The 26,957-nt window shown below is 41.5% G+C and overlaps 2 long non-coding RNA genes across 2 annotated transcripts; one reads left to right on the forward strand and one right to left on the reverse strand.

Moving 5' to 3' along the window:
* Window positions 1-16,016: 16,016 nt before the first annotated feature.
* Window positions 16,017-16,715, reverse strand: LOC121650982. Its single transcript, XR_006012372.1, has 3 exons — window positions 16,530-16,715; window positions 16,319-16,410; window positions 16,017-16,077 (listed from the first exon to the last, which is right to left on the reverse strand). It is a non-coding gene; the product is annotated as an uncharacterized LOC121650982 (long non-coding RNA).
* Window positions 16,716-17,726: 1,011 nt separating this feature from the next.
* On the forward strand, window positions 17,727-26,650 carry LOC121651628. Its single transcript, XR_006012455.1, has 3 exons — window positions 17,727-17,810; window positions 21,542-21,544; window positions 26,639-26,650. It is a non-coding gene; the product is annotated as an uncharacterized LOC121651628 (long non-coding RNA).
* Window positions 26,651-26,957: the final 307 nt, after the last annotated feature.

Consider the following 26,957-nt stretch of genomic DNA (forward strand, 5'->3'; position numbering starts at 1 on the left):
GAACATATTGAACAATTTTTAAACAACATTAATTTACCAAAACTAAAAAATGAAAATAAAATAAATTTAGATGCACCTATTACTGTAGATGAACTCCACGAAGCTCTCCAACATATGCCCAACAATAAAGCCCCGGGTCCAGATGGTTACTCAGCAGAATTTTACAAGGAATTCTGGACAACGCTAGCTCCTACATTTTATAATATGTTGTTAGAAATACAGGAAAAACAAAAAATACCGCAAAATATGAACTTAGCTAATATAACACTATTGCTAAAAGCAGGCAAAGACCCCACACTTCCATCCAGTTACCGTCCCATATCTTTAATAAATGTAGACCTGAAAATAATTAGTAAAGCTCTTGCCAGAAGGATAGAAAAAATAACCCCTCTTATAATACATCCGGACCAGACAGGTTTTATAAAAGGTCGACATTCACCTACTAACATGCGTAGACTAATTAACCTCATAGATTACTCTACATAATCTAGAATCCACAATCATTTCTCTAGATGCAGAAAAAGCCTTCGACAGGGTAAACTGGAAGTTTCTATTTGCAACACTAGATAAATTTGGGTTTGGATCTGCTTTCATAGAGTGGATTAAAATATTATATAATAACCCAAATGCATGTGTGAAAACCAACGATCAAACTTCTCCAAGCTTCCGCTTACAGAGAGGCACCAGACAGGGCTGTCCACTCTCCCCCTCACTTTTTGCCATTTTCATAGAGCCGTTAGCGGCTGCTATTAGAAAAAATATAGAAATTAAAGGAATCCAGGGCAAAAATATAGAACATAAAATAAGTCTTTATGCAGATGATGTATTACTCTTCCTTCAGAACTCACAAACATCACTCTCTGAGACAATCACAGTTATTAATAAGTTCTCATCAATATCTGATTATTCTATTAACTGGTCTAAGACTACAGCCATGTCCATCAACTGTGACTTACAAAACATCCCTAATATCAAAATACAGACAGGAAACATTAGATATTTAGGTATAAATATTTCCCCCAGATTATCAGATTTAACAAAATTAAACTATGTTCAGCTACTAAAAACAATAGAAGATGATCTCTTACGGAGGAGGCGCTTACCCATCTCACTAATGGGGAGAGTTGCCACCATTAAGATGATGATTCTACCTAAAGTTAATTATTTATTTTCAATGATACCCACTAAACCCTCCACCAGTTGGTTTAAATCTCTGGACTCTTTCATATCCAAGTTTCTTTGGAAAAACAAGCCGTCACGTATCAGTCTTAAAACCTTACAGCAGACTAAAGATAGAGGAGGACTGGATCTACCAAACTTTAATCACTACTTTATAGCTAACAGGCTGCAGTACATCTCAATGTGGCTCAAACCCAGTTATCTGGATGAGCCGTGGCTAGATGGGGAGCAGGCTTTGTGTGAGGACTTAGTCATCTCTGACCTGCCGTTCATCAGCTCAACCATTAAACCATATAAGTGCTTTAAAAGCCTTAACATCCGTTTTTCCTTAATGGCTTGGTGGGAATTCTGTAAGATAACCAGATCTTCCCTCTTTCCATGTAGACTTACACCCATCTGGAACAACCCTGACATCCTGCAGAACAAAAAGATGATAAACTTCACTCAATGGAAGACTAAAGGAATACAACAGTTAGGACAGATAATAGAAAATGGAAACTTTGTATCTTTCAACACAATTGTCTCACAGTATGGAATCAACAGCAATAAATTCTTAGAGTACCACCAACTAAAATCAATTATATGTAAGAAGTATACCCCTGTACAGTTAGACTTGCAGCTTCCTGTCAGAATAGCAGAATTCTTGAATCTTAATACTCCAAAATTATTATCAAAAATATATAGATTACTTGCAAAGCTAGAAGACAGGATATCTCTCCCAACTTCAAAATGGGAAGATGATTTATCTAATAACTTTGATCAGAAAAGATGGTCACAAATATGTTTAAACACGTTTAAAATGATTCAGAATTCAAATATACAACTAATACAATTCAAAATTCTCCATAGAACTCATTATACAGGACACAGGATGTTCAGGATGGGCCTTTCACCATCAGATATCTGCCCACACTGCTCTGAGAACACTTCTGATAGCTACATCCATGCGCTGTGGTCCTGCACACCTGTCCAAAGGTTCTGGATTAAGGTGTGTGAAGATCTCTCAAAATGGTTTAAAACCAGTTTTTCTGCAAACCCCACACTTTGCCTACTGGGCGACCTGGGTGACACTAACATAGGAATACACTCCATAAACTTGGTCCTCGCAGTCTTATGCATCGCAAAGAAAACTATTCTTGTGAACTGGAAAGATAAGAATAATTTGTCTATCCAGCAGTTTAGAAATCTCCTGTTAGATCACATCAGCATTGAGACAATGTCTGCCTCCTCCAGGAACCAATCAGATGACTTTCATTCCCTCTGGTCCCCTGTGACTGGCTACATCACCTAATGTAGGTGGAGGATTGCGGCTTCACTTGGATGGGGGTGGATATGGGTGGGGGGTCCCTGGTGGCTTCGGGTCTCCGGTTGTCTCCTGGGTGGGGATCTCGGCTGCTCCGCTGCTGGGTCGGCTGGGGGTTCCGGTCTGGGCGGGCGGCATTGGGTGGGCCCCGGGGTGGGGCTGCCTCGTGGCGGTGGGGGGTGGCTGCCGGGGTGCCTGGGTCGGTGTCCGTCGGCCCCTGGCCGGGTGGCCGGTCGGGCCCGGGGTGGGCCGGGTGGGGGCCCCGGGCTCTGGGGTGTCGGGTCTCCCCCCTCTCCTGGGGGTGGGGGGTCTGCCGCTGCTGGGGGGGGCTGGGCCCGTCCGGATGTGCCGTGCCGGGGGTTGGTCCGTGCCCTGGTGCTTGGTCGCAGCCCCGGAACCTGGGTGGGGGTGTGTTTGTATATAGGTGTGTGTGTGTGTGTGTGTGTCCGTAGGTATGCTGGTGTGTGGGTGGGTGTAGAGGGATGTGTGTGCTGTATGTGTGTGTGGGTGTGTATGAAGGTCTAGGTGTGTGCGTGTATGTGTGTGTGAGTGGTGTGCGGGTGTGTGTGTGGAGGTCTATGTGGGATGTGTGTGTGGGGGTGTGTGAAGGTGTGTATATATGAGTGTGTGCACGTGGAGGTCGAGGTGTGTGTGGAGGAGTGAAGGAGTGGGTGGAGGCGTGAGTATGTATGGAGGTGCTTGTGTGTATATGCGGGTATGTATGTGAGTGCGTGTGTAGTGGTGTATGTGTATGGAGGGGTATGAGAGTGTGTGTGTATGTGGGCACCGGTGTGTGTGTTTATAGGTATGTGCGTGAAGTGTGTGTGGGGAGGTATGTGCACGTATTGAGGTGTTGGTGTATAGAGGTGTGTGAGAGGGTGTGTGAGTGGCTGGGGGAAAAAAAAAAAAAAAAAAAAAAAAAAAAAAAGAAAAAGAGTGTGTGTGTGTTTGCAGGGGGTTAGGACGTGTCCTCTGGGGGGCGCCCTGGCCGGGTGTTGGGGGTGTGGGCCTGGGGTTCCCTTCCTTTGCCTCGCCCCCCTCCCACTCAGAAAGAGGAAAGTGGCCCCTTGGGCTGGTGGCTGGCCCCTGGGGGGGTTCGTGGCGTGCCTGGGTTGGGGTGCCTGCTCCGGGCCTGTGGCGCCCTTCGGGGCCGGCGGGGGACGGGGGCGCCCTAAGCCACTGGCGGGTCGTCTTCCAGGGGGGAGGCTTACTCCCCTCTGGACCTACATCTCCTGACCCCTCCCCTCCCCCACTCTTCACTACATACACAGGTAGGGCTGTGGGAGGTGTGCTTGTTGCGCTGGGCGGGGCAGGGGGGTCATCATAGTGGCCCCGTTGCTTCGCCGAGCGGCAGCATGCCTCCCAGCTTTTAATTCCACTTAGTCACTGAGCACAAATAACATTTGCAACATACAAACACGTTTTGGGGGGTGGAACATGCGAGGTCAGGTGGGTGGGACTGCTCAGGTGGCCCCGCCCCCTCCTCAATGCAGTTACTGCCCCCCAATTTTAACCCTCTTTTTTTAATTGTAAACAGCACATAATATATTCCATCACTAGTGGGGGAGGGAGGGGGGATGGGGTGTTCAAGCGCCCCTGTCTCCATGGATGGCCCGGGGGCGGGGCGGGCCGGATGGCATGTCGCGTTGGCCCGGGGCGTAGGCAGGCTGTCCCGGGGGGTTTTGGCTGCTGGCCCTGGGGGGAAGGTGCTGTTTTGGGGGTGGGGAGTGGGGGGCGGGGGCGGGGTGGGGGGGTGGGGGCCTGGCTCGTGTTTCCTCGCCTCCTGGCTGGGGCTGTCCCCCCGCGGCGTGGGGTGGCGGGAGGATGGTGGTGGGGGGATGGTGTTTGTGTGTGTGTGTGTTGGGGGGGGGGTGTGTGGGTGGGAGAGTGGTGTGTGGGAGGGGGGGGGGGTGTGGGTGTGGGAGGATGAATGGTGGAGGGATGATGTATGTGTGGGAGGATGGGGTATGTGTGGGAGAATGTATGGTGCAGGGATGGGGGAGTGTGTGGGAGGATGGATGGTGGAAGGATCATGTGTGTGCGGGAGGATGGATGGTGTATGGGAGGGAGGATGGTGTGTGTGTGGGGGAGTGGTGTATGTTTGGGAGAGTGGGTGATGGAGGGGTGGTGTGTGTGTGTGGGAGGATGGGGTACGTGAAGGTGGATGTTTGGTGTAGGAGAGGGAGGACGGTGTATGTGTAGGAGAATGATGTATGTGTGGGAGGATGGGTAGTGGAAGGATGGTGTGTGTGTGTGTGTGTGGGAGGTGTGAAGGTGGATGAATGGTGTATGAGAGGGAGGATGGTGTATGTGTGGGAGGATGAGTGGTGGAGGGATGATTTGTGTGTGGGAGGATGGGGTAGGTGTGGGAGAGTGTATGGTGGAAGGATGGTGAGTGTGTGGGAGGAAGGATGGTGTGTGTGTGGAAGGATGGATGGTGGAAGGATGTTGTGTGTGTGTGGGAGGACAGAGTATGTGAGGGTTGAATGGTGTATGCGTGGGAGGATGAATGGAGGAGTGGAAGGAGAGTGTGTGTGTTTGTGTGTGTGTGTGTTGGTCTGGGGGGGGGCAGGACTGGTTCTCGGGGTGTGCGGCTGGGCGCTGGGGTGTGGGGCTGGCCTCTGGTGGTGGCCGTCTGGTGCCGGTGCCCTGTGTCCGCAGGGCGGCTCCTGCTGGGGTCTCCTGCTGCTGCCTTCCTGGGCGGGCGAGTGGTCGTCTCTGTGGACCGGTCGGGATCTGTTGCCTGCGGGGGGGCTGGTGGCCTGGGTCTCGGGACCGCTGGCCTGACTCTGACCTCTGTTCAAGTGAGGTGGCATCTGCATGATCACTCTGCGTGGTCACTCCTTCCTGAATGTCTCCACACAGTCTTTGCGTCGCCGTGTGGCCGAGTTCTCCAACACATCCACACAGGTTTCTCTGCGCGTGTTCTTGAATACAGCAGTTTCACTTATATCTATTATCATATTTTTTTTTCTTTTTTTTATTATTTCTGTTCTTATTATTATTATTACTCTTACTCTTATTATTATTATTGTTACTATTATCAACTAGTTGTGTAATGACCTACTGGCTAGGATGATCTTAGCTATATATGTTGTAAGTAGTATGGATTACATGGTCTTCTGTATGATGTTTCAAGTCCCCACCCGCACTCCCCACACCCTTTCTGTCCCTCTCTCTCCCCTCCCTCTTCTTTCTACTTTCTTTTCTCTCTCTCTCTCTCTGTCCCCTCCGGTCGAGTCCAGCATTAAGAGTCTGATTTAATAAAGTTTTTCATGTCATCAAGAGGGACTTTATACATGTAGTATAAATCCCTGCTTGATAGAGTAAAATTGCCCAGCACCAGACGGCAGCCAGACAATCATTCTGTTTGCAGCGATGCTGGACAAGACAGGTTTAAAAAAAAATAAATAAATAAATAAATAAATAAATAAAAATAAAAAATAAACAATGCTGCTTTTGTTCTGTTTATATTATATATGGTTGTACGCTCATATATAGGTAAGAGGTGTTATGTGTGAAGATTTCTGTATCTAAAAAGACCTTAGTGTTTAGCTGTGTTGTGGACAGTGCATGAGCTTCTCAGCAGGTGTGTGGAGGCTCCAGCCAGTTACTGTGTAGAGCACAAGTGTTGGTATTACTAGAATTACACATTATTCACACACCACTTGCACATTATTTGGACACTAACTCTCCCATGTATTTACTGTTTACTGGTTTGTCAACTGAATTTCTTCTTCCTAAAAGTAACAACAGCAGTCGAAACTACAGCTGAGATGGGGGAGAGGCCAGGACCGGGTACTCTTAGCCAGGACCGAGTACTGAGGATCCACAGCTCAATGAGGAGAGGGCTGACCCAGCCCTAGAGTCCACGCCCCCCATCACTCCTCCTCTGTTGCCCTTTCATACTTTTTCTGAGTCCTCCTCTCCGACTCCTCTATTGTCCACTTCTCCCCAGTCCTCCTCCCTGACTCCTCTTGTATCGTCCTGTCCCTAGTCCTCCTCCCCAACTCCTCTCTTGTCCACTTGTCCCCAGTCCTCCTCTCCGACTCCTCTTCTATCCTCCTGTCCCCAGTCCTCCTCCCCAACTCCTCTCTTGTCCACTTGTCCCCAGTCCTCCTCTCCGACTCCTCTTGTATCCTCCTGTCCCTAGTCCTCCTCCCCAACTCCTCTCTTGTCCTCCTGTCCCCAGTCCTCCTCCCCAACTCCTCTCTTGTCCTCCTGTCCCCAGTCCTCTTCCCCAACTCCTCTCTTGTCTTCCTGTCCCAACTCTTCCTCCCTGCATGCTCCAGTGTCTGTTGGACTTACCTCACAGAAGAAAAGACAAAGGAGGACAGCAGACACAATTGGTATGTGTGGATTTGTCCGTCTCTCATCATTTATAATAATCTTTGTTAAAAGTCTTGGTGAGAGTTGAAATACAGTGTCCTCCAGTAAACAAGCATAGTAGCTTTTTGGTATAAAAATTATCTAAATAAAATTTATCTGAATCTTTTTGAGGTCACTCTCTCCAGGAAATCTATTAATTTGCATTTTAACAGTTTGAAGATTTAAGTGCACAGGGATGCTTTTATTAAAAGGGAACAAAAATTAAACAATTTGTTTTTTAAATTGTGTTTCAAGTTGTCCATTTAATTTTCAATGTTTTTTTAACAATGACCATTTTCCCCTATAAAAAAATTTTGAGGCAAAGAGTTTGTTTGAAAAAGTGTTACAAATGTTTCACGATAAACTAATTATGAAAACATATAAATATCCCAACATAATTATATCTACATGTGTTATTGTGGTCAGGACACAGAGGCAAAGTGGTGCCTGCAAACTTTTAAAGTCTATATGAACTGGATGAGGTAATGGCTCGGAGCTTTCAGTCTTATTTGTGAATCTGGCAAGAAAACATGTATGAAAACCATTGCAATATTTTTTTAGCAACATATTTGCTTGTTTACCCGAGAAACAAGCTTCTGATTATAACAGTGGGACTACTGCTTGCATATATTGGCCTATAAGTGCACCTTGCTGTGCATCTGCCTGTGTGTCCTCGGTTTAGTGTCCAGATTTTACAAACAAGAATCAAATAACACTCAACAGTTGTTTTGGTGATTGCAGTATTTCTACAGAACAATTACATGATTGCAATAAAATGGGCCTCATTCACCAAATGTTCTAAAGAACAAATTGAATTCTGTAATTTTATCTTATTGACCATACTGGCTGATTGAAAGATAAGACGGCTCTTCTTTGGGGGGGTCTGTTTGATTGTATTTTTTGTGGTTTAGACAAATGAAGGAAAGCTAAAGAAAAGTTCCTTAATTTTATGGTTTGTCTTTATGTCTCTACTAGGGCTGTGTGGAGGTCTTGGTGCAGTGGCATCCTTGCTCTGGATGGTATGTATGTTTAATGTATGTATGAAGTTTTTACCTGTAAATATGTATTGTTGCATTTACCTATATTGTACAAAACACTCAAAACAACTAAACAAGTTCTTATTTCATATCTAAAGTTGTTTATGTAGATGCTTACATCAATAGGTCATAGTACTGTCTTCTTTTACATAAATCCACATTCTAACATGGATATGATTACACCTGAAGAATTTCAACCCGAATTCACAATTAACTCTTACCTAAATATTGTAAATGATGCTTTACAGTGTGGCTACAGAATGATAATTTATTAGATTGTTTTTACTTTAATCCAAGGATGTCCAGATCCGGCTTCCATGACTGGTGTCCTGCAGGTTTTCGATGCATTCCTGCTTCAACACACCTTATTCTAACCAATGGCTTATTGTACAGAAGCTGATAAGCTTTTGGATCCATGTAATGTAAATCAGGTGTGTTGGAACTGGAGTAATCTAAAACCTGCAGGACACCGGCCTTCGAAGACCGACTTTGGACACGTCCTGCTTATAATTATGTGCAATATTATGATCCCGTTTATGTTTATATGTTGTTGTTGTCTACTTTTGGAAATGGGGTTTGTACTGGAAAAATAATTTTGTTGCACCAGTTGCAATGACAATAAAGTTTTGATTCATTCATTCATTCATTAATACCATATGTTCAGATTTTCATTAGTTATTTTCTACACGACTTAGCTAATTCAGGGCTGCAGGGGGCTGAAGTCTCTCCCAGCAATTAGCAGGCGAGAGGCAGGTACACCCAAGACAGGCGGCCAGTCCATCAAAAGGCCAACACAGACAGACAACCACTCATGCTCACACTCACTTATAGGGAGATTTTAGAGCAGAGGTGACCAAAGTCGGTTTTCAAAGGCCACTGTCCTGTAGGTTTTCAGTGTACAACTGCTTCAACACACCTGACTCAAATTAAATGCATCAAAAAGTCTATGTAGTTCTGTACAGCGACTTATTAATTGAAGTCAAATGGTTTTGGAGCAGAGACACATTAAAAACCTGTAGGATTGTGGCCCTTGAAGACCGGAGCTGGACACCCCTGATTTAGAGTAACCAATTAACCTAACATGCAGATTCCATACAGAAAAAAACATTCTTCAAATCTCCTTCCAGCTAAGGCTTTAAATGTGCTTTACAAATAAACTTGACTTGACTGAGTATTTGCTAATGGCTATTCAAAACTATTTCGTTTATGGAAAAATCATTCTTTAACAAGTGCCCTGTGTGGATTTAAAAGAAATGTCCTAAATTGATGGATGCTGGACTGGGTGTATGGCTTGTGAACAACAAGAATATATGCATACCAGGATACTCCAAATATTCTTGTAAATGGTATTGTCAGGATGGTTCATTATGAAAACAGTTTTAATGAAACAGTAATATTTTGGACTGCCTGTCTTTCTCTCTGTCTTGCAGTGGAATGAAGTGGAAAAACTCTTGGTAACCAAAGGCAAATATTCAGATATAAAACCCTAAAATGACTGGTATAGTTAATTTCATTGTTCTATGTTTGGATGTTGTATACATGGTAATGCAACTGTTGGACCATTATTTGACATTTTCTGTTTCTGTAAATGTTCAATTGGTAAGCTGTAACAGAAGAAGTGACATTAACGAGTAATCTCTTGTAGCATTCAGCTGTGAAGTATGGCTTTTACTCAGGTATTGTGAGTAAAATAATGTTAATAAAAATATTTTGTGCAGACTACATTTGCCCTGCTTTTCTTACATGCTGTGTTTTTAGATCACCTTTGTGTGCTATTACATTGATGTACATTCAAACACAATTTAATTTATTATGGATACTTTGGGAGTAAAGAATTAGTCTATCCCAACACATGCTCTGCTGACCTAAAGAAACCGCAATTATTATGTTAAAACTGGTATATAAAATGTAAAATTGAATTACTGTATAATTAAAAGGTATTACAATAAATGCAAGTTATTTCATGTTAAGGAGCCAAATGATTAGTAAGTTGCCAGGAATGAGGTGCCACAAAAATCACAATAGTAGATGAATAGGCTTTTTGGTTTTTCTGCTCTTCACTTCCCTGAGCCTCAGATTTATTTACCACAAAACTCCTGGTGCCCATCACGTACAATTACTTTAACAGATGACCCATTAATGTGTTGTTTTTTTTTTTTTTGTAACAGCCATATTGGCTATGTTTTTTTATGTTATTTACAATGGGGACTGTCATGTTACAAGCAGACATATATCCATACTAAATGGTTACTTTCTGTTCTGTGCAACTGTTTTGGTGCAGTTTGTCACTGCTTTGGTTAGTATGTTGTTTTTAATATTGATGGCGGTAACCATGTAAAAAGATCCGATTTGGTCGTTATCACGCCATTAAATGGGCATTATCAGTGGTCATCAGCCCATTCGTAAGGAACCATAAGACAATACTATGCCTCCTAGCAGGTAGGTCGTTGTCATATATTCACGCTGCTGATAAGCTGGACTGAGACTCCCGATCCAGTTCGAAAGGTGTCAAGTTTCAAATTCTCGTGATTACGGCGCCATTGCTTGTCGAACAACATAAATTTAAGACATTTAAATCATGACTATATAATATATGAGTGAAACAACAAAGAACCACATACCAAATGGACCTTTAATGAGATACCTGAAAGAAAAACTGTCTTTTAGCCATGTCAACCAGTCTTTTATTCTCTCAGATCTCGTGAGATCGTTGTTGCCGTGGTTGCTATGGACGCTGCTAGGTGTATGATACGTTCCAATACGTTGATGGACTCTCTGCCGTCAGTTGGCTGCGTTCCATTCCAAATTACATTTTTTAAATCATGTTTATGTATATATCCACTATAATGTTGCAGAGCATACCTGATCTCTAAATTAAAAAAGGGGTTTCTTTTTTTTCAATGTGAAATTATATCCCATAAAGCACTTTTATATGTACTTTTACAGGATGTTGACTTGAAATTTAGAAACACACTAACCTACAGGGGTTGTCAAAAGCATGTTTGTATTGTATATAATTCAGCATTTCCATCTTTTAATTGGATGCAAAACGCTTCTATCCATCAATCTATTTTCTACCACTTATCTGGGGGGGCAGCTGCCTAAGTGTGAAAGCCTAAACTTCCCTCTCCCAGTCCACATTTGTCATGTCATCTGGGGGGATCCCAAGGCAGTCCCACAGGCCAGCCAGGAGATGTTGCCCCTCCAGCGTGTCTTGGGCCTTCCCAAGGGTCTCCTCCAGGTGGGACATGCCTGGAACACCTCACAAGGAGGCATCCTGACCCAAGCCACTTCATCTGGTTCCTCTCAATGTGGAGGAGCAGTGACTCTACTCTGAGCCCTTCCCGGATCACAGATCACCTAGAGTGTCCTGGTGCCAAGTGCATATGTGGACACTCTTATGCCTGAACATAGTGTGCATTATGGACAATCCCTGATGAGCACAGAAATCCAATAACAAAACACCACTCAGATTCAAATCAGGGGGGCCGTTCCTCCCAATCACACCCCTCCAGGTCTTACATATACATTTTGCCAACATGAGCATTGAAATCCCCCAGCACAGCAAGGGAGTCCTTGGAAGGATTGCTCTCCAACACCCCATCCAAGGATTCCAAAAAGCCTGGGTCCCTACCCTTGGCGCCCACCAAGCTCCCACTGCACTATACTTTTATGGCCCCTCCTGCAGGTTGTAAGCCCACAGAAGGAGGGGGACTATGTCCCCCGTTCAGTCTGAGCACAAACAGCCCGAGAAGCGAAGGCCCGGGCCACCAGGCGCTCGCCTTTGTGCCCCACCTCTGGGACTGCATTCATCTTCTTTATTCACCATCGGGGTCTATTGAAAATAGACCCCTATAACATAATCAAAACATTTAAAAACCACAGTTCCCTGTAGCAATGCCATGCATCTGAGAACAAATCAGTGTCATTATTGTAATTCTTTAGATTTTCAGAAGCTAGAAAATAGGGTTACAAAAACATATATTACATTAATAAAATAAATAATAAAGCTGAACTGGTGATTACACTACTACTAGATAATATATGTTGATAGAAAGTAAAGATGCTTATTTATTTTCCATATTTAAGCGTGTATTAAAGTTGGTAAAGGCTGGTAGTTTGTCTGGCTTTACAATTGTAGATTATAGGATCATAATACATATTTCAAACATATTGTACAGCCAAACTGTCAATTACTTATGAACTAGATGAGGATGTGGTGTGTAAAAGTAAATATGTGGGTGTAATTAAGATTTTCTAACCACAGTATTCACAGTTTTCATAAATAACAGCTTTTGCCAAAGGTCTACACCTGAAATAGAGAGCAGCCAATTGGAAAAGACAAAACGAAAAACCTACAGACACCTGACCGACTGCATTGGAAGTCACTTTTGTTAACCTTTAGTACCTAATCACAGACAACACAGCAAAAAGTGTGTCCTTTTATGTCACAATAGCCATCTAACAATATGTCTTTCTTTATGAGGGTATTATTAATCTTATGTAGGCAGCTGTGTGTAAAGAAAACAGTCAAATGGCAGAAGTAGCATTTATTAAGTGACTTCATTTATAAGCAGGCTCCATAGACAGGCCAAATCTGAACGCATGTCCTTACACACAGCACTTAATATGTGATGGGAAAAACAGAATTAACAATCATATAACAAAATACTTTATGACGACACTGTTGTAGTACCAAATATTTCACATACATGTTACTGTAGCATGACATTAATCCAAAACATTTAACAAGGAACACGTGACTATTTACACATTTTATTACAGTAAAGTTGGAACACGTAAGTATTTTAATAAAAAGTGGTCTAAATATTCTTCCACCAGAGTTTAAATTTTGCTTCATGGTAGCTTGCAATGTGTGACTGTGTAACACATTAAGCACATGCACACAGCCAGTCTATATGTCTTCCTCCGAAAGATCTGAACTGCTGTCATCCTGTTGCCTTTATCTTCATCATCATCTTTGTCTTCCTCCAGCACGAATAAAGATGAGTCCACATCAAAACAAGCGTAGGTGCTAGCAACAGAGCTCAGTTTCACCAGAAGAATGTGTCGCTTCTGCAGAAGACAGCAGCGCAGTCCCCCGTGTCCTTCTTCTGTCATACCTGTAGATGAAGCTAAAGTAAAACATAAAAAAAAGTTTAAGTAAAAAAAGACAAAAATGAAGTTGAAACATTTACCCTGAGACATACATTTTTGTGAAAATATCACCACTGGACTGATAAATGATTGTTTATATAACTGGACAATTATTTACTGTGGTTCTTGATGTCCTCTTCAGTTTTGTGAAGGTGGTTGTCCAGTTTGTCGAATACCCTTCTTAGATACTGATAATGCTGAGTCATCTCCTTCACAATGATTCATTTCTCCTCTTCCACACGTGTGACGAGCATGACCTGGTCAAACAGTCGCCTCTTCAAACGGAAGCTAGCAACCAAATAAAGAGAACAGAAATAAAAACAAACATTAAATATGTTACAACATTAGAGTTGCTGGTTTTATCTGGCCAAAGAAAAAATTCGCTGCCTGGATTTAACTAAGCAAATAGGTAGGAGCCTCCTATTGAATAATTACTGCATGGGCACTTATCTTTCAGCTGAAACAAGTCAGCTGACTACCTGAATATACTGACTGAGCAGGTTATTACATCTTCATGATGGCACGGCCATATTCCAGTATGAAAATGTCAGGATTCATGGGGCTCAGATTGTGAAAGAATGGCCCAAGGAACACAAGATTTTTCACACATGGATCGGCCACCAAAGAGCTCAGACATGAACCTTATATTGGGAATCTTTGTGATGTGCTGGAGGAGGCTTTGTCCAGTGGTTGGACCCTCTTATCATCAATACACGGTCTTGGTGAAAAATGAATGCAACTCTGGATGAAAATTAATCTTGCAATGCAGAAATTTTTAAGACAATTACACAGAGAATGCTGCTGGAATCAAAGCTTAAGGTGATCCCAAAAAATATTAGCTTATGACCATTTGTATTGGCGGCGCCTATGCTTTTAATTTCTCTCATAGTAAAAGACAGGGTGTGGAGACAGTGAACCACAAGGTGAAAATCTTTTAGCTGACATCAACAAGATAGCTTTGCAAATAATATGAAATAAATAAAATGACACATAAAAGTAAGTAGAAAATAAATTAATGGCATCAAAATCGCCCAGTCATGATGGAAATGATGTATACGCAGCCACAACTGACTGTTGTAAAAACACTCAACTTACCATCTCCTTGCACATCCCAGGGCAGAATGACATCATCAGAGAGCCTGCATGCTGCTTCTGTGTCAATTGTTTGACCTGATGCACAAACAGTGTTGTAGTGCAGGATCCACTCCTTTAGTTTCTTCTTGAGATTACACAGATTCCTCCGTTTGCGCAGCCTTGCTTGGTTACTGTCTGTTAAGATAAAAAGAAAAAAATCTTAGCATAAACCGTAAACAACACCTTGAGTTGCTGACCAACACAATAGTAAATACCATTTTGTCATGCTTCCTTCTTCGGAGGGAATAAATGATCTCATCAATCTCTCTCTGGAGGTCTTCCTGGCTGCTATTAGCATCATGTCTCTCTTATAGAGAAAATAGAGAAATCCAGGAATAAAAAAGGCAGGCTGAAAAATGAAGCCAAACGTATGACAGGATATTTTCTTAAAGTCGTAAAGTCTTAAAGTCAGGTTTATTTGTCAATTTCTTCACATGCCCATAACATACAAAGGAATCGAAATTACGTTTCTCACTGTCCCATGCGTATACAGGTATCAAGACAAGTAGGACAAGACAAACAATAAAGTGCACAGACAAGTCTGGTCCTTAAATAAATAAAAGGTATCAAAACAAGGCTAAGAGGTATCACAAACAAGATCAGCATATGTGCATTTGAGTCTTCCAGTAGTTTTACAATATGAAGAGATATACTGTGAGGAAGCAGCTCCAGTTAAAGTTTCAAGTATTCTCAGGGTTTGTAGTGCAGTTTAAAGTTACAAGTATTTACAGGGTTTATAGTGCAAGGCAGTCAAGTAATACAAGTGTTCGCAGGGTTTGTAGTGCAAGGCAGTAATCGCACTTAGCAGCATACTTAGTAGCAGTAATGTTAACAGTCTTTGGTTCTGCTGGCTGGGGCTGGGGGGTGGGGGCGAGAGTTTAGTTGGGGCTGGGGTTGGGGGGGGAGGGGGTAGGGGCAGGGGGGTGGGGCGAGAGTTTAGCAGTCTCACAGCCTGATGGATGAAGCTGTTGGTGAGTCTGGTGGTGCGGGAGTGGAGGCTCCTGTACCTCCGTCCAGAGGGCAGGAGGCTGAACAGGTTGTGTGCGGGGTGGCTTGCATCGCTCACAATGGTGATGGCTTTTCGGGTGAGGCGTGTGCTGTAGATGTCTTGTAGGGAGGGGAGTGTTGCTCCAATGATCTTGCCAGCTGTATTCACAATGCGCTGCAGGGCTTTCCTGTTGTAGTCAGTGCAGCTCCCACCCCACACGGTGATGCAGCTGGTAAGGATGCTTTCAATGGTCCCTCTGTAAAATGTGGTCAGAATGGGTGGTGGAGCGCTGGCGCGCTTGAGCTTACGCAGGAAGTAGAGGCGTTGTTGTGCCTTCTTTGCCAGTGATGTGGTGTTAGTGGTCCATGAGAGGTCCTCACTGATGTGCACCCCCAGGAATTTGGTGCTGCTCACCCTCTCCACTGCAGTGCCGTTGATGGTTAGTGGCAGGTGTTGTGTGTGGCCTCTCTGAAAGTTGACAACTATCTCCTTTGTCTTGCTGACATTCAGCAGAAGGTTGTTGTCCTTGCACCAGCTGGTTAGGAGGTCGACCTCTTTCCTGTAGTGGGATTCATCTCCTTTGGTGATGAGCCCCACCAGAGTTGTGTCATCCGCAAACTTCACAAGATGGTTGGAGCTGTAGGTTGGTGTGCAGTCGTGTGTGAGCAGAGTGAAGAGCAGGGGACTGAGCACACAGCCTTGAGGAGCCCCCGTGCTCAGGGTGATGCTGCCAGAGGTGTTGTTGCCTACACGTTGCCTATATTTTCAAATTAATTCACAAGGGACCTTCTGCTTACCAGTGGTTGCCCAGTGTTTGACATCCTCCACCCACTGTTGTGTGTCCTCCAGAGAGATGTTCAGGTCTTGCTTGAGTGAAGATTCGCTACTTCAATTTCTGCTCGCTTTGTAATCTATTTGGAATGTTTAAAAAAACACATATTATTGCCAATTAATTTCTAAGACTCATTCTAACAGTTTACACCTTAGTGAAATATGTTCTTTGCATATTTCCATTTCCTCTAGTTTTAAGATACTAGATCAGCATTGGCAGAACAATGTAGCATATGTAATGTAAGCAACATTTGTCAAATCCCAGTATTGAAAATTGCACAACGTAAACATTAAATTAAAACATATTCACAAACTACTTACCTTGATAAACCTCTTTACCAGTGCCTTGTGGAGAAGCTCCACCTTCCAATGGTTCCATCCCATGGCAAGGATGGTTAACATGTCTCTTCGACCTATAAAATAATTTAAAATAAATTTTAAGTTATATGTAATTATATGGATTATATACAAATATATTAGAATCTATTTTCTAATCTGATGATGTATTAAAAGCATACATTTTTCAACCTACCTGATTTGGTCATGTACTTTGTGGTCAAAGCTGCCCTGGAGAGAAAACTATTAACCTGTTCCACTTCCTCACCAATTGTATTTCCCGCACCTTCCTGGTTTCTGCCCCCCCCCACGTCACCTGTTCCAAAGCAAATATGTTTCTTAGCTTTACAATCATGCTCCTGACCCACGTCACTGTAGTTTATCAGAATTATGTGTTTCTGTATTTATTTTCTTATATGTAGACCCAGCTAATATTTCAAAGTCTGCTCAAGGACTTCTTTAAACTCATGTTTGGACTGTATTTAGATCCATGTCATATTGGAAGTCCATCTTTCAGAATGCCAAGCGGCATGTATAAACTTGCTTTTAACCACATTAGATAACATTTCTTACACAACTATGTGGATGCTGATTACATGCACACACAACTGTGTGGTTTAAAGCAAGTGTATCTCTAGACAAGGTCTTAGTAGGACTGCATGTAATGAACTAAATGATTTTACTAACATGGACTACGGTTTACCGGTCCCAATGAAGAAATGTGCCTAAAAAAATTAATGTGGTGCTATGTGTCATGTGTAAGAGAAGGTAGCAATGTGTTTGAAAGACAGTGTGAACCAAACATTTAACTTGCGTCTGTACCTCACATTTGCCAGTGTGAAAACCTTAGCATGCATTACAGAGAGAAAAGGCTTCATCTCTGTAAGAGGTTGAAGCTCAGGGAACTTTTCAGACATCTTCTGCAAATATGGTCAATACCTGTAATGAGAACGTAACAGGTATTAGTATTGTTGTAAGATATACTAGGACCAGGGATGTCACCAGTATGACCACTGTAACCACTCAAAGGAAATAAAATGTAGTGAAATAAATGACAATATATGCTTGATGTGCAAGTATTAACACTTTAGCCATCTCACCTACAGCTACAACATCTGAAACATGAATGGAAGCGTTGAAGGATGAGGAGTGGGATGATTTGGTTTTCACCTTGTCAGTCTGAACTAATTCTGATCAGACAATTTAGGTGTGGTCCAACCAATGAATTCTAAGTAATCATGTATGGATGCCCATTAATGTCTCATTAATGACTACTTTTGTTTACCATCCCAATATGGTCTTTAGTTTTAAGCTAGTTCTTTTAATTTTGCATTTCATCATGGTTATGATTACTTGCAAGCGATGTCCATACAAAAGAATTTTGCATTTGTAATGTCAGCCAGCTCCATCTGTAGGAAGAGTGGGTAGGCATAAATTTCACCACGGTGGTGGTTCAAGCCTTGCAGCAGGACGCCATGTCAGCACACAGGCCCTCCTCATCCACCTTGGCCCGGGACTTCTGTGACGTTTCCGTCCTGCAGTAAATGTTGCCGGCCCGCAGACATCATGACCATCCTCTGAAAGAAGATATAATGTGTTACATACATCCCTGACACAAATAAATTTTTTTAGAATAAACTGAAAAGATCCTTACAGTTTTCATCTGACTTCTTATCTGATCAACAAAGGCAGACACTTCTGCATCCTGTCCATCAAAAAGTGATGGTTCATCTGTCCTGTTAAAAGAATTTTTTGACAACATAATCAAACTAACCATCACTCAAAACTTTGTACTATCTCTCCAACATGTGTGTTAAGTTATACTGTTATAAAGCATAAAAGTTCAAATATATACAATATCTTTAAATTACTGGCCATGGAACGAGCTGTTCCTAAACAGGCCAATCCTATTAAAAACATAAAGATTACTTAAGGTACTAACAATATGAAAATGTTGCTGTCATTCATTTAAAATATTATGTTAACTCATAACTAATGAATCCTAACTGCAGTTACAGCTAATCATATGTAACTACAAACTGTTTGGGATCATCTTCATTCAACATTGTCAAATTGACGACACATTTCTGAGATTCCCAGAACAATTACAGTTGTTTGTTCATGGTAAGTTTCAGTATAGCTAATACGTATATCAAATATTAAAAATAAAAAAAAACTATTGGACTGACCCTTTGGACTTTCTGAAACGATAATGTTTTCTATTGCCATCCACAGATTTAGCCAGCATATCTGGAGTACAAGCTGGACACTTGAATGGCTCCACCAGGCACAGATCTTCTTTTTTGTAATTGCAGAAGATAAATTCTCGAAACACTCTGTGCAATGTGTCACTGCAGATGCTGCCTTTCTGGAAACAAGAATAGTAGCATTTTGGTCAGTTTAAGACGTGGAAGTTTGGAATTAAAAACATTTGAATGTCGTAGCACCTACCCGTCCTGTACTAAGGGCTCCATGTTCAAGCATTCTGATAAACGCTTGCTGTGATAAAGCTGGGCTGTCTAACTTCATCTGCTGAAATGATGTGAACACATCAAATTTGAACAGCGACTGGAAGCTTGGGGTTGCTGGCCAATATTTGAGGCCAAGGAAATCACTCATCCCTGGGGTCCATTTGGAGGAACAAAGGGGACAGCACACAGCAGGCAGAGGCTGTATGGACCTGAAAAAAATTACACTTTCAGTCAGTCAGTATCAGAATTAAATAAGATCATCAATATGATAATGTAAAATACAGAGACAGCAATATATTTTAACAAAGAAAAATTATCTCTTAGATGGCTTTGTCACTGAGTATGCATCATAACAGTAGGCAGCAAGATTGATATTCATAGTTTAATGGTAATTCTAAAGATACAAGCTTATTTAAACTATCAGAGTTTAATATGCATACCAATATTTGGGAGCTCTGGAGGATCATCATCAGTCTGTGACACCTCAGCTTCTGAAAACTGACTAGTGTGGCCAGATTTAACTGTAAACAGATTAATATTCTGGATTAAGAGAAATAACTGTGACTGGACATCATAAGAATATATCAGATATGTCTTACCAGATTGAGTTTTTCTCATACGCTGCGGTATAATCGTCCCACCCTGTTCCCGCTTCCTCCAGGTAACATTTGAGCCCCCTGCTGTCTTGCGCTTTTTTTTCGTTGGGGGCTAAAAAACAACAACAACAGAAACAAAAATAACAAAACAAAGATCCTTAATTTACCTTTGCTTGGTACATACTTTCTTTTCAGGTCTGCACAGAAGTTCGGTTAAATGAAACAAGAGAATGATATACATAAAAAATAATAGAATAAATGAAAACTTACTACTTTTGATGACAACGCGTCTGCCAGGTCTTTCCCTGCCTCCAACCACTGTTTAAAGGACTCAGCCATCTCAAGACAATGAGCCTTAAGTAATTATAAATTGAAATAAAAGTGCTAGAAATAAAAAAGAAAAAACAGATAACCTTAAATAAGTTTTGAAACTGTGTCTTTTACTTTTATCTTACAATCATAAAGAAAGTTGTGTACTTCATCTAGGTACAATTTGAAATTAGCAATAAAAGGAAAATTTCTGTTTTGATTGGTAAATCTCGCCAATGGTGCACAAAGCTTGCAGAATTTATTTTATTTATTTATTTTTGGTCAGTTTTCATTGAGGGGTGATGGGTACAAAAAATTAAAGCTGAATTTAAGGAGTATTGATGCATCAAATGAATTTTGATGGTGTAAGGGATAAAAACATATTTAATCATACTGTAAGTAATATTTTAACCCTTTTCTAAATTTTTTTGTTAGCACTGGAAAGAATTACTAAAATGTGCTTTCAGGAATCTGTTTACACTAGTGGTCACCATTCAAAGTGCAAACAGGTGACACTCGTGTCTGGTTGAGGTATTATTTATTGTGCGGACATATTTCGCAGTTAGATTATTTATTTTTTTCATTTTTATTGTTTTTTTAGCTTCATACTTGTAAGCTAGCAAAGCGCCTGTTAAAGTTGCATGCCTTAGGACAGCATTCACAAATGATCCTGGCAAAGTTGTAGTTAAAACCTTACAATTAACTAACTTGTGGACGTCTGAAATGCATCCTCTTCAATAACAACAACAACAACAGTAATAATAATAACATAGACAAATAAAGCTAAATGCACAAACATGCTAGTCTTACCTGTATCACGAAGTTCAGCAATGAAATTACGTCAAACCTTTTCCGGGTCAAACGAGGGCACCGTTATCTTGCGTCCTCGGAATGCGTTAGCCGATGGTATTTTGGCCGGAAATGACGAAGCGACCTTTAACTGGTAGGTTTTAGAAGATCCCGACATTCCAGATTCAGAGACAGGAGGCCTGGTCCCGCCTGTAGTCCATTGTTGTCTTTATTGGTTTTCTTTCTAATAGGCTATGTTTTGTTTTTAATAAATTTGTAGTGTAAATATCACAGAGTTGCTGATAATATTGTTGATAAATTTGTTGTTAAGATGGAATTGTTTGTGAAATATTGAGGTTAAATATGAGTGGTTAATTAATCATTATCACCCAAATTTGCTTGAGTTCTCGAGGTACACAATATTTATTTATTTAAATTTATTGTTATTTTCTAGCTGTGACATACTTGTACATACTCAGAATTGGCTACTTTGGATATATACATATATAGCGGTTGTAAAATGCCTGGTAAAGATGTCACCTATTCTGAGGTGGTTGGAATTACGAGACAGCTGGAACGCACCATTGCTGCCGTGCTCACAGTCATTTTTTACATGACCGGTAGGGGGCGCTTAACTTTGAAACGTCTCTATAATCTGTAATTTGGTGCTTGAAAAATCGACCTCATGATACGTTTATAAGGGGAGGACAGGCTGAAAAAATGCCAATTAACTGTATCAAATGCTTTCTGAGCATCAAAACTAATTAACATGGAGTCGTGTTTATTTCTTTTGACCTGGGTAATAACATTCAAAGTTCTCCTTATATTATTAGCACTATGCCGGTTTGGAATAAATCCGGGTGAATGAGTTTTGTAATGTGTTTCTGTATCCTTTTGGCTAAAATACTGGTTAAAAGTTTTAGGTCTGTGCACAACAAGCTAATTGGTCTATATCCTTCACAGAGGGTTGCATCTTTCCCATCTTTATAGATAACTGAAATGATGGCCTCTGACCAAGAACTCGGCAGTTCACCCTTTTTAAGTGTGTAGTTAAAGACTCAAGTCAATATCGGTAGTAGGATTTCTATGAAGCATTTATAAAATTCCACAGGGAGTCCGTCAGTCCCTGGGGATTTATTGTTTTTAAGTTTTTTAACTGCCTCTCGTATTTCAGTCTCTGTTATATTTGAAATCATACCAGATGCTTCTTCTTCAGACAGAACAGGCAAACCCAAACTTGTGAGAAATGTACCCATTTGATTTTTTAGTCCATCATTCACTGGATTTGGCTCCTCATATAGGTTTCTATAAAAAGATGCAAAAACATTGGCTATTTCTTTGGGGTGATATAGAGTTGTTTTAAGTATGGGATCAATTATTTTATGTACTGTTCTGTCAGATTGTGCTTTTCGAAGCTGGAAAGCCAACAGACGACTGGCTCTATTACCCATCTCATAATATTTCTGTTTAAAAAATCTCAAAGCCCCCTCCGTTTTGTAGGTGAGAATCTTATCTAACTCTTTCCTAACCTCTTTTAATTCTGCCAACATGTCATTTGCCCCTGTATGTTTATGTTCAATTTCTAATAATTTTATTTTGTTTTCAAGTCTTGTTTGGTCTTCCAAGCGCAGTTTCTTTAGTCTGGATGATATCTGTATAATTTTCCCTCTTAATACTGCTTTAGCTCCACTCCACAAAATAGGCGGGGTGACATTTCCATTATCGTTTATCTCAAAATATTCTATCAGACTTTGTTTTAATTCCTGGACCACTACTGCATTAGTAAGTAGTGATACATTTAGTCTCCAGTATTTAAAGAAAGTGTCCTTACATAAGTCCAAGTGTAAGACAACAGGGGCATGGTCACTAAGTGTAATTGTTTCTATACGACAATCAATCACTTTATGCATATGTTGTTGAGAGACGCAGAAAAAGTCTATCCTTGAATAACTATTATGGACATTTGAGAAAAAGGTAAAGTCTTTCATACTTGGGTTTCTAAACCTCCATGGATCCTCCAGTCCAAGTTCTGTTATCATATTATTGAGTATTTTAGTTTTCCTACTTTGTGCCCCTCCTTCTGCTGGTGTCCTGTCTATTTTTCCATCCTGAACTGCATTAAAATCTCCTCCAACTATTATTATCCCTTTAGCATTTCCTGCAATTACATTTGCTATTTCTTTAAAGAAGTTTTCGTCACACTCATTAGGAGCATACAGGTTCATAATAGATATTTCCTCTTCCCATAGACGACCTACTACCAGCACATATCTCCCCATTTTATCCTGAATGACTTTTTCTTTGCAGAAAGCCAGTGATTTATTAATCAGAATGGCTACACCTCTTTTATTTCCAAATGATGCACTGTATGTTTGATTTACCCACTCCCTTCTTAGTTTTTTATGTTCTAACTCATTTAAATGTGTTTCTTGTAATAAAGCAAGGCAGCAATGCATTTTCTTTAGCTGGCTAAGAATCTTACTCCTTTTTATAGGATGATTTAAGCCGTGGACATTGTATATATTGTATACATATTTATGTTACAAGCTTGTTAAGGAGTACCTTTCTCATAATGGCTACCTTGCAGACAGTATAACTACTGCATAGCATGTACCTCTCAAAGTGTGACTGCACATGTATTAGAATACACTGTAAGAAAAGTCCGTAAATATACGGTATAAAATACTGTGTCCATTTGAAGGAATTTTCTGTAATATTTTTTTACGGGTCTTTTAACTGTATTTGTTATGAACGCATTGCATTGTGGGAAAAGCGGTGCTCCTCAAGCCGTGGCTTCAAGGCAACAGCAGACCTTCGACAAAGCTTCGTCTTAAGAGTCGGTAAAATACTTTGTCACTTCTGTGGTAAAATATACATTCTCTTTAACCAGTATAAAATAAGTTTTAGGTTTTCTTTGTGCATTTTATCGGAAAAAGATATCCAGCTTGTTTCTGTCTGTATCGCTTTTCTTCTCATCTCGCGCTCTTTTTAAAAACCCATTTTTTTTAACGTTTCAACATTAACTTTCCCGGAGCGCCAAAGAACATTAGTCCCAAGTCATTTTAGGATTAGGTTAGTTTAAAAAAAGTTACGCTTTTTATGAGTAAGCGTTACATTTTTATTTTAAACTTTATTGTGGCGGTTGTCAGTTACGAGTCGAGGCTGAGCCTCTGCCACTCGCGGTCAGCCATTAGACAGTCGTACCCAACAACAGTTGTTACGACAACAGGCTACTTTCATCGCCACAGCCCCAGTTGATCCACTTTCTCGGTCCTGATACACAGCGTGGTCACACACTGTGTCATTAGCCTGGCCGTCAGTTAAGAGTCGAGGCTGAGCCGCTGCCACTCGCTGCCAGCCATTAGCCTCTGTTAGCAAGTTGTACCCAACAACAGTTGTTACGACAACGGGCTGCTTTCATTGCCCCAGTTGATCCACCTTCTCGGTCCTAATACACAGCGCGATCACACAGTCTGACAGTGTGACATGTGGCAGACAATGCCACATCAAAGAGCAGCAAGCTAGCTAAAGGGTCATGCCCATTGAACACGGTTTGTACTGCGTCTCGGCTTGCCACAGGCAGGTTGCTCGCTTCGCCGAGTTCAGAGCTGTTCACTCTCTTGCGCAAGTTACGACCTTCGACTGTACACGTTATGAAAGCCGTGTATGAATGAGGAGTGTGTGAATAATGGAACCATTGTGAGACCTGCTGAAAAAAGTGTATCAATCTAATCCATTGTTGTTATTTTTATCATGTAACACTAGTTAGCAAGACAATGCGCTCCTACCTACAGTGACAGCATAACTAGCCATAGTAATCTGTTTTGGCTGCTGAAGTTGGGCGTCCTAAGAGTCATCATAACCCAGTGTTTTTCAATTCGGGTCCTCAGGAGCCACTGCCCTGCATGTCTTATTGACACTTCTAACTTGCAAAGATCTTGATGGTCATCTGGAGTAGGAACACATTGAAAAGAAGCAGGGCAGTGGGTCCTGAGGACCGGAATTGAGAAACACTGCCATAACCCACGCCACCATGCTGGTGTGTAATGTATGTGACTTTAAATGTGTCTCATTGACTGAATATTTGAGGCACTGCAGATCACATCGACATCTTCACAATGTGCTCCTGTCATGTGGCCATAAAGAATGTGGAAAAAAATTTTCTTCATACAGCTGCCTTGCTGTTCACATGTCACGAACACACCCAGACACAGGGATCAGGCAAACTTGGAACCGTAGTGTTTCTGTGCAGTTGAAGTGTTCGTTCAATTTTTGTAGCAGAGAATATGGAGATGTTAAACAGCTTGTGTCTCACTTAAATGAGCACATCCAAGAGGGTCTGACTGTAACGTGTCCCTTTAATGGATGTCCTAAGACTTTTAATGTAAAGACTTCATTTTCCTCTCATATTTCCAGGTATCACAGAGGGTGGAGTGCGATCCAGGTAGCACCTCTTCATATATGTGAGGTTTCAGAACAGCATTTTCCAAGTGCAGACAATATACCTGAAGGGACTGATGTGAGTAATGCACACCAAATGACAGATGTTGATATAGACCAAAGTAAGGCTGCTAAGAGTGATAAAGTTGGAGATGCCTTCACAGAAAATCTAGCTCTGTTCTACTTGGGTTTGCAGACAAAATATTTAGTTCCAGCCTCCACAATAACAGAGATTGCAAATGAGATGAAAACTCTTCAGGATATTCAACAAGAGCATATGGTAGATGTACTAGCTGAAGAACTTGAACAATATGGTGTCCCAACAGAAAAATTAATATGTCTAGGGAAGAGTGTATATGAGCGTAGCCCTATGTATGAGGCTTTACACGCAAGTGGGACTTTAACTACACACCATCGACGACTGCAATATTACAAGACACACTTTGACTATGTTCAGCCTGTTGAGGTCACTCTTGGCTACGATGACAGAGGGCAGAGGCGACATTATCATTACATCCCTATACTGAGCAGCCTCACGGCAATGCTCAAAAAGGGAAGCGAAATTCAGCAGAGTTGTAACCCTCATCTTGTTGAAGATGGTGTACTTCATGATTTCACTGATGGGCATGCCTTTAAATCTAATGAGATGTTTGCCACAGACCCAGATTCTTTAAAGGTGATGCTATTTCAAGATGCTTTTGAGGTGGCTAATCCTCTTGGATCTGCCAAGCAAAAGCACAAAGTTTTAGCTGTGTACTTCACTATTGGAAATTTCCATCCACACATCAGATCAACTGTTGATCAAATCCAGTTGGTACTGCTTTGTATAGAGAATGACTGCAAGTATTTTGGAGTAGACCAAGTTTTCAGTGAGCTTGTGTCAGACCTGTGTCAGCTGGAAGAAAAAGGCATATCTTTTGGGGATAAGATATACAGAGGAACTGTTGCATGCATACATGATGGGTGGGTTCACAGAAAATTTCAGTTCTGCTGAGTTTTTCTGTAGATACTGTCTAGTCACAAGAAATGCATTTCATTTGGACCCTCTCACTGTTTTCCCTCATAGAGATCCTACTGATTATAATGAGTCTGTGCAGTTTTTGGAGAGTCACCCTGAAGTGTCCATGCATCAGGGCATCAAAGGCAACAGTGTTTTCAACAAACTCTCACATTTCCATGTGTGCCAGCCTGGACTGCCACCCTGTTTAGCACATGACTTGTTTGAAGGTGTTGTAGACTATGACTTGGCAATGTGTTTGCAGTGCCTTATTAAAAAAGAGCAGTGGTTCAGTTATGAGTTACTAAATGACAGACTCAGATTATTTCCAGGTGAAAGCAGCAATAAACCAAATGCTATTCCAAATAAAGGAACAAAGCTTGGAGGCCATGCAGCCCAAAACAGGTGGCTGTTGCGGTTCCTGCCACTTCTGATACATGACAGAATTGAAGATGCTGACAATGCTGTCTGGCAGCTGATTCTCCTTCTGAGGGAGTTAGTTGAATGTGTCTGTGCACCTAGCCTCTCGGAGTCTCAGATTGCTTACATGAAAGTCCTGACTGAAGAGTATGTGGAAATGAGGCAAGAGTTATTCCCACATTTAAAACTGAGACCAAAACACCATTATCTGCTTCATTATGCCGATTTGAGTCTGCAGTTTGGTCCACTCATACATACTTGGACCATGCGCTTTGAAAGTAAGCATAGCTATTTCAAAAGATGTATCAGGTCAAGTCAGAACTTCAGAAATGTCACTAAGTCACTCGCTAACAGGCACCAGTTGTTTCAGGCATATCAGAGTCAGGGGAGTTTTTTCAGCCCCCAGGTTCAAGTGAAAGACTCCAATCGCTTTTATCCAGAGCTCTATGATGGTGGCATAAGGGCAGCAGTCGCAGATTTCGGACTGGACTCATGTAACTCAGTTGTTACAGACAAAGTGTAAGTTAAAGGCACTTTGTATGCAAATGGTATGCTTTTCATACACAGATATACCAAAAGACAACTACAGCTAGGGGAAATAG

This window comes from Melanotaenia boesemani, chromosome 13 (genome assembly GCF_017639745.1).
Source record: "Melanotaenia boesemani isolate fMelBoe1 chromosome 13, fMelBoe1.pri, whole genome shotgun sequence".
Classification (NCBI taxonomy): domain Eukaryota; kingdom Metazoa; phylum Chordata; class Actinopteri; order Atheriniformes; family Melanotaeniidae; genus Melanotaenia; species Melanotaenia boesemani.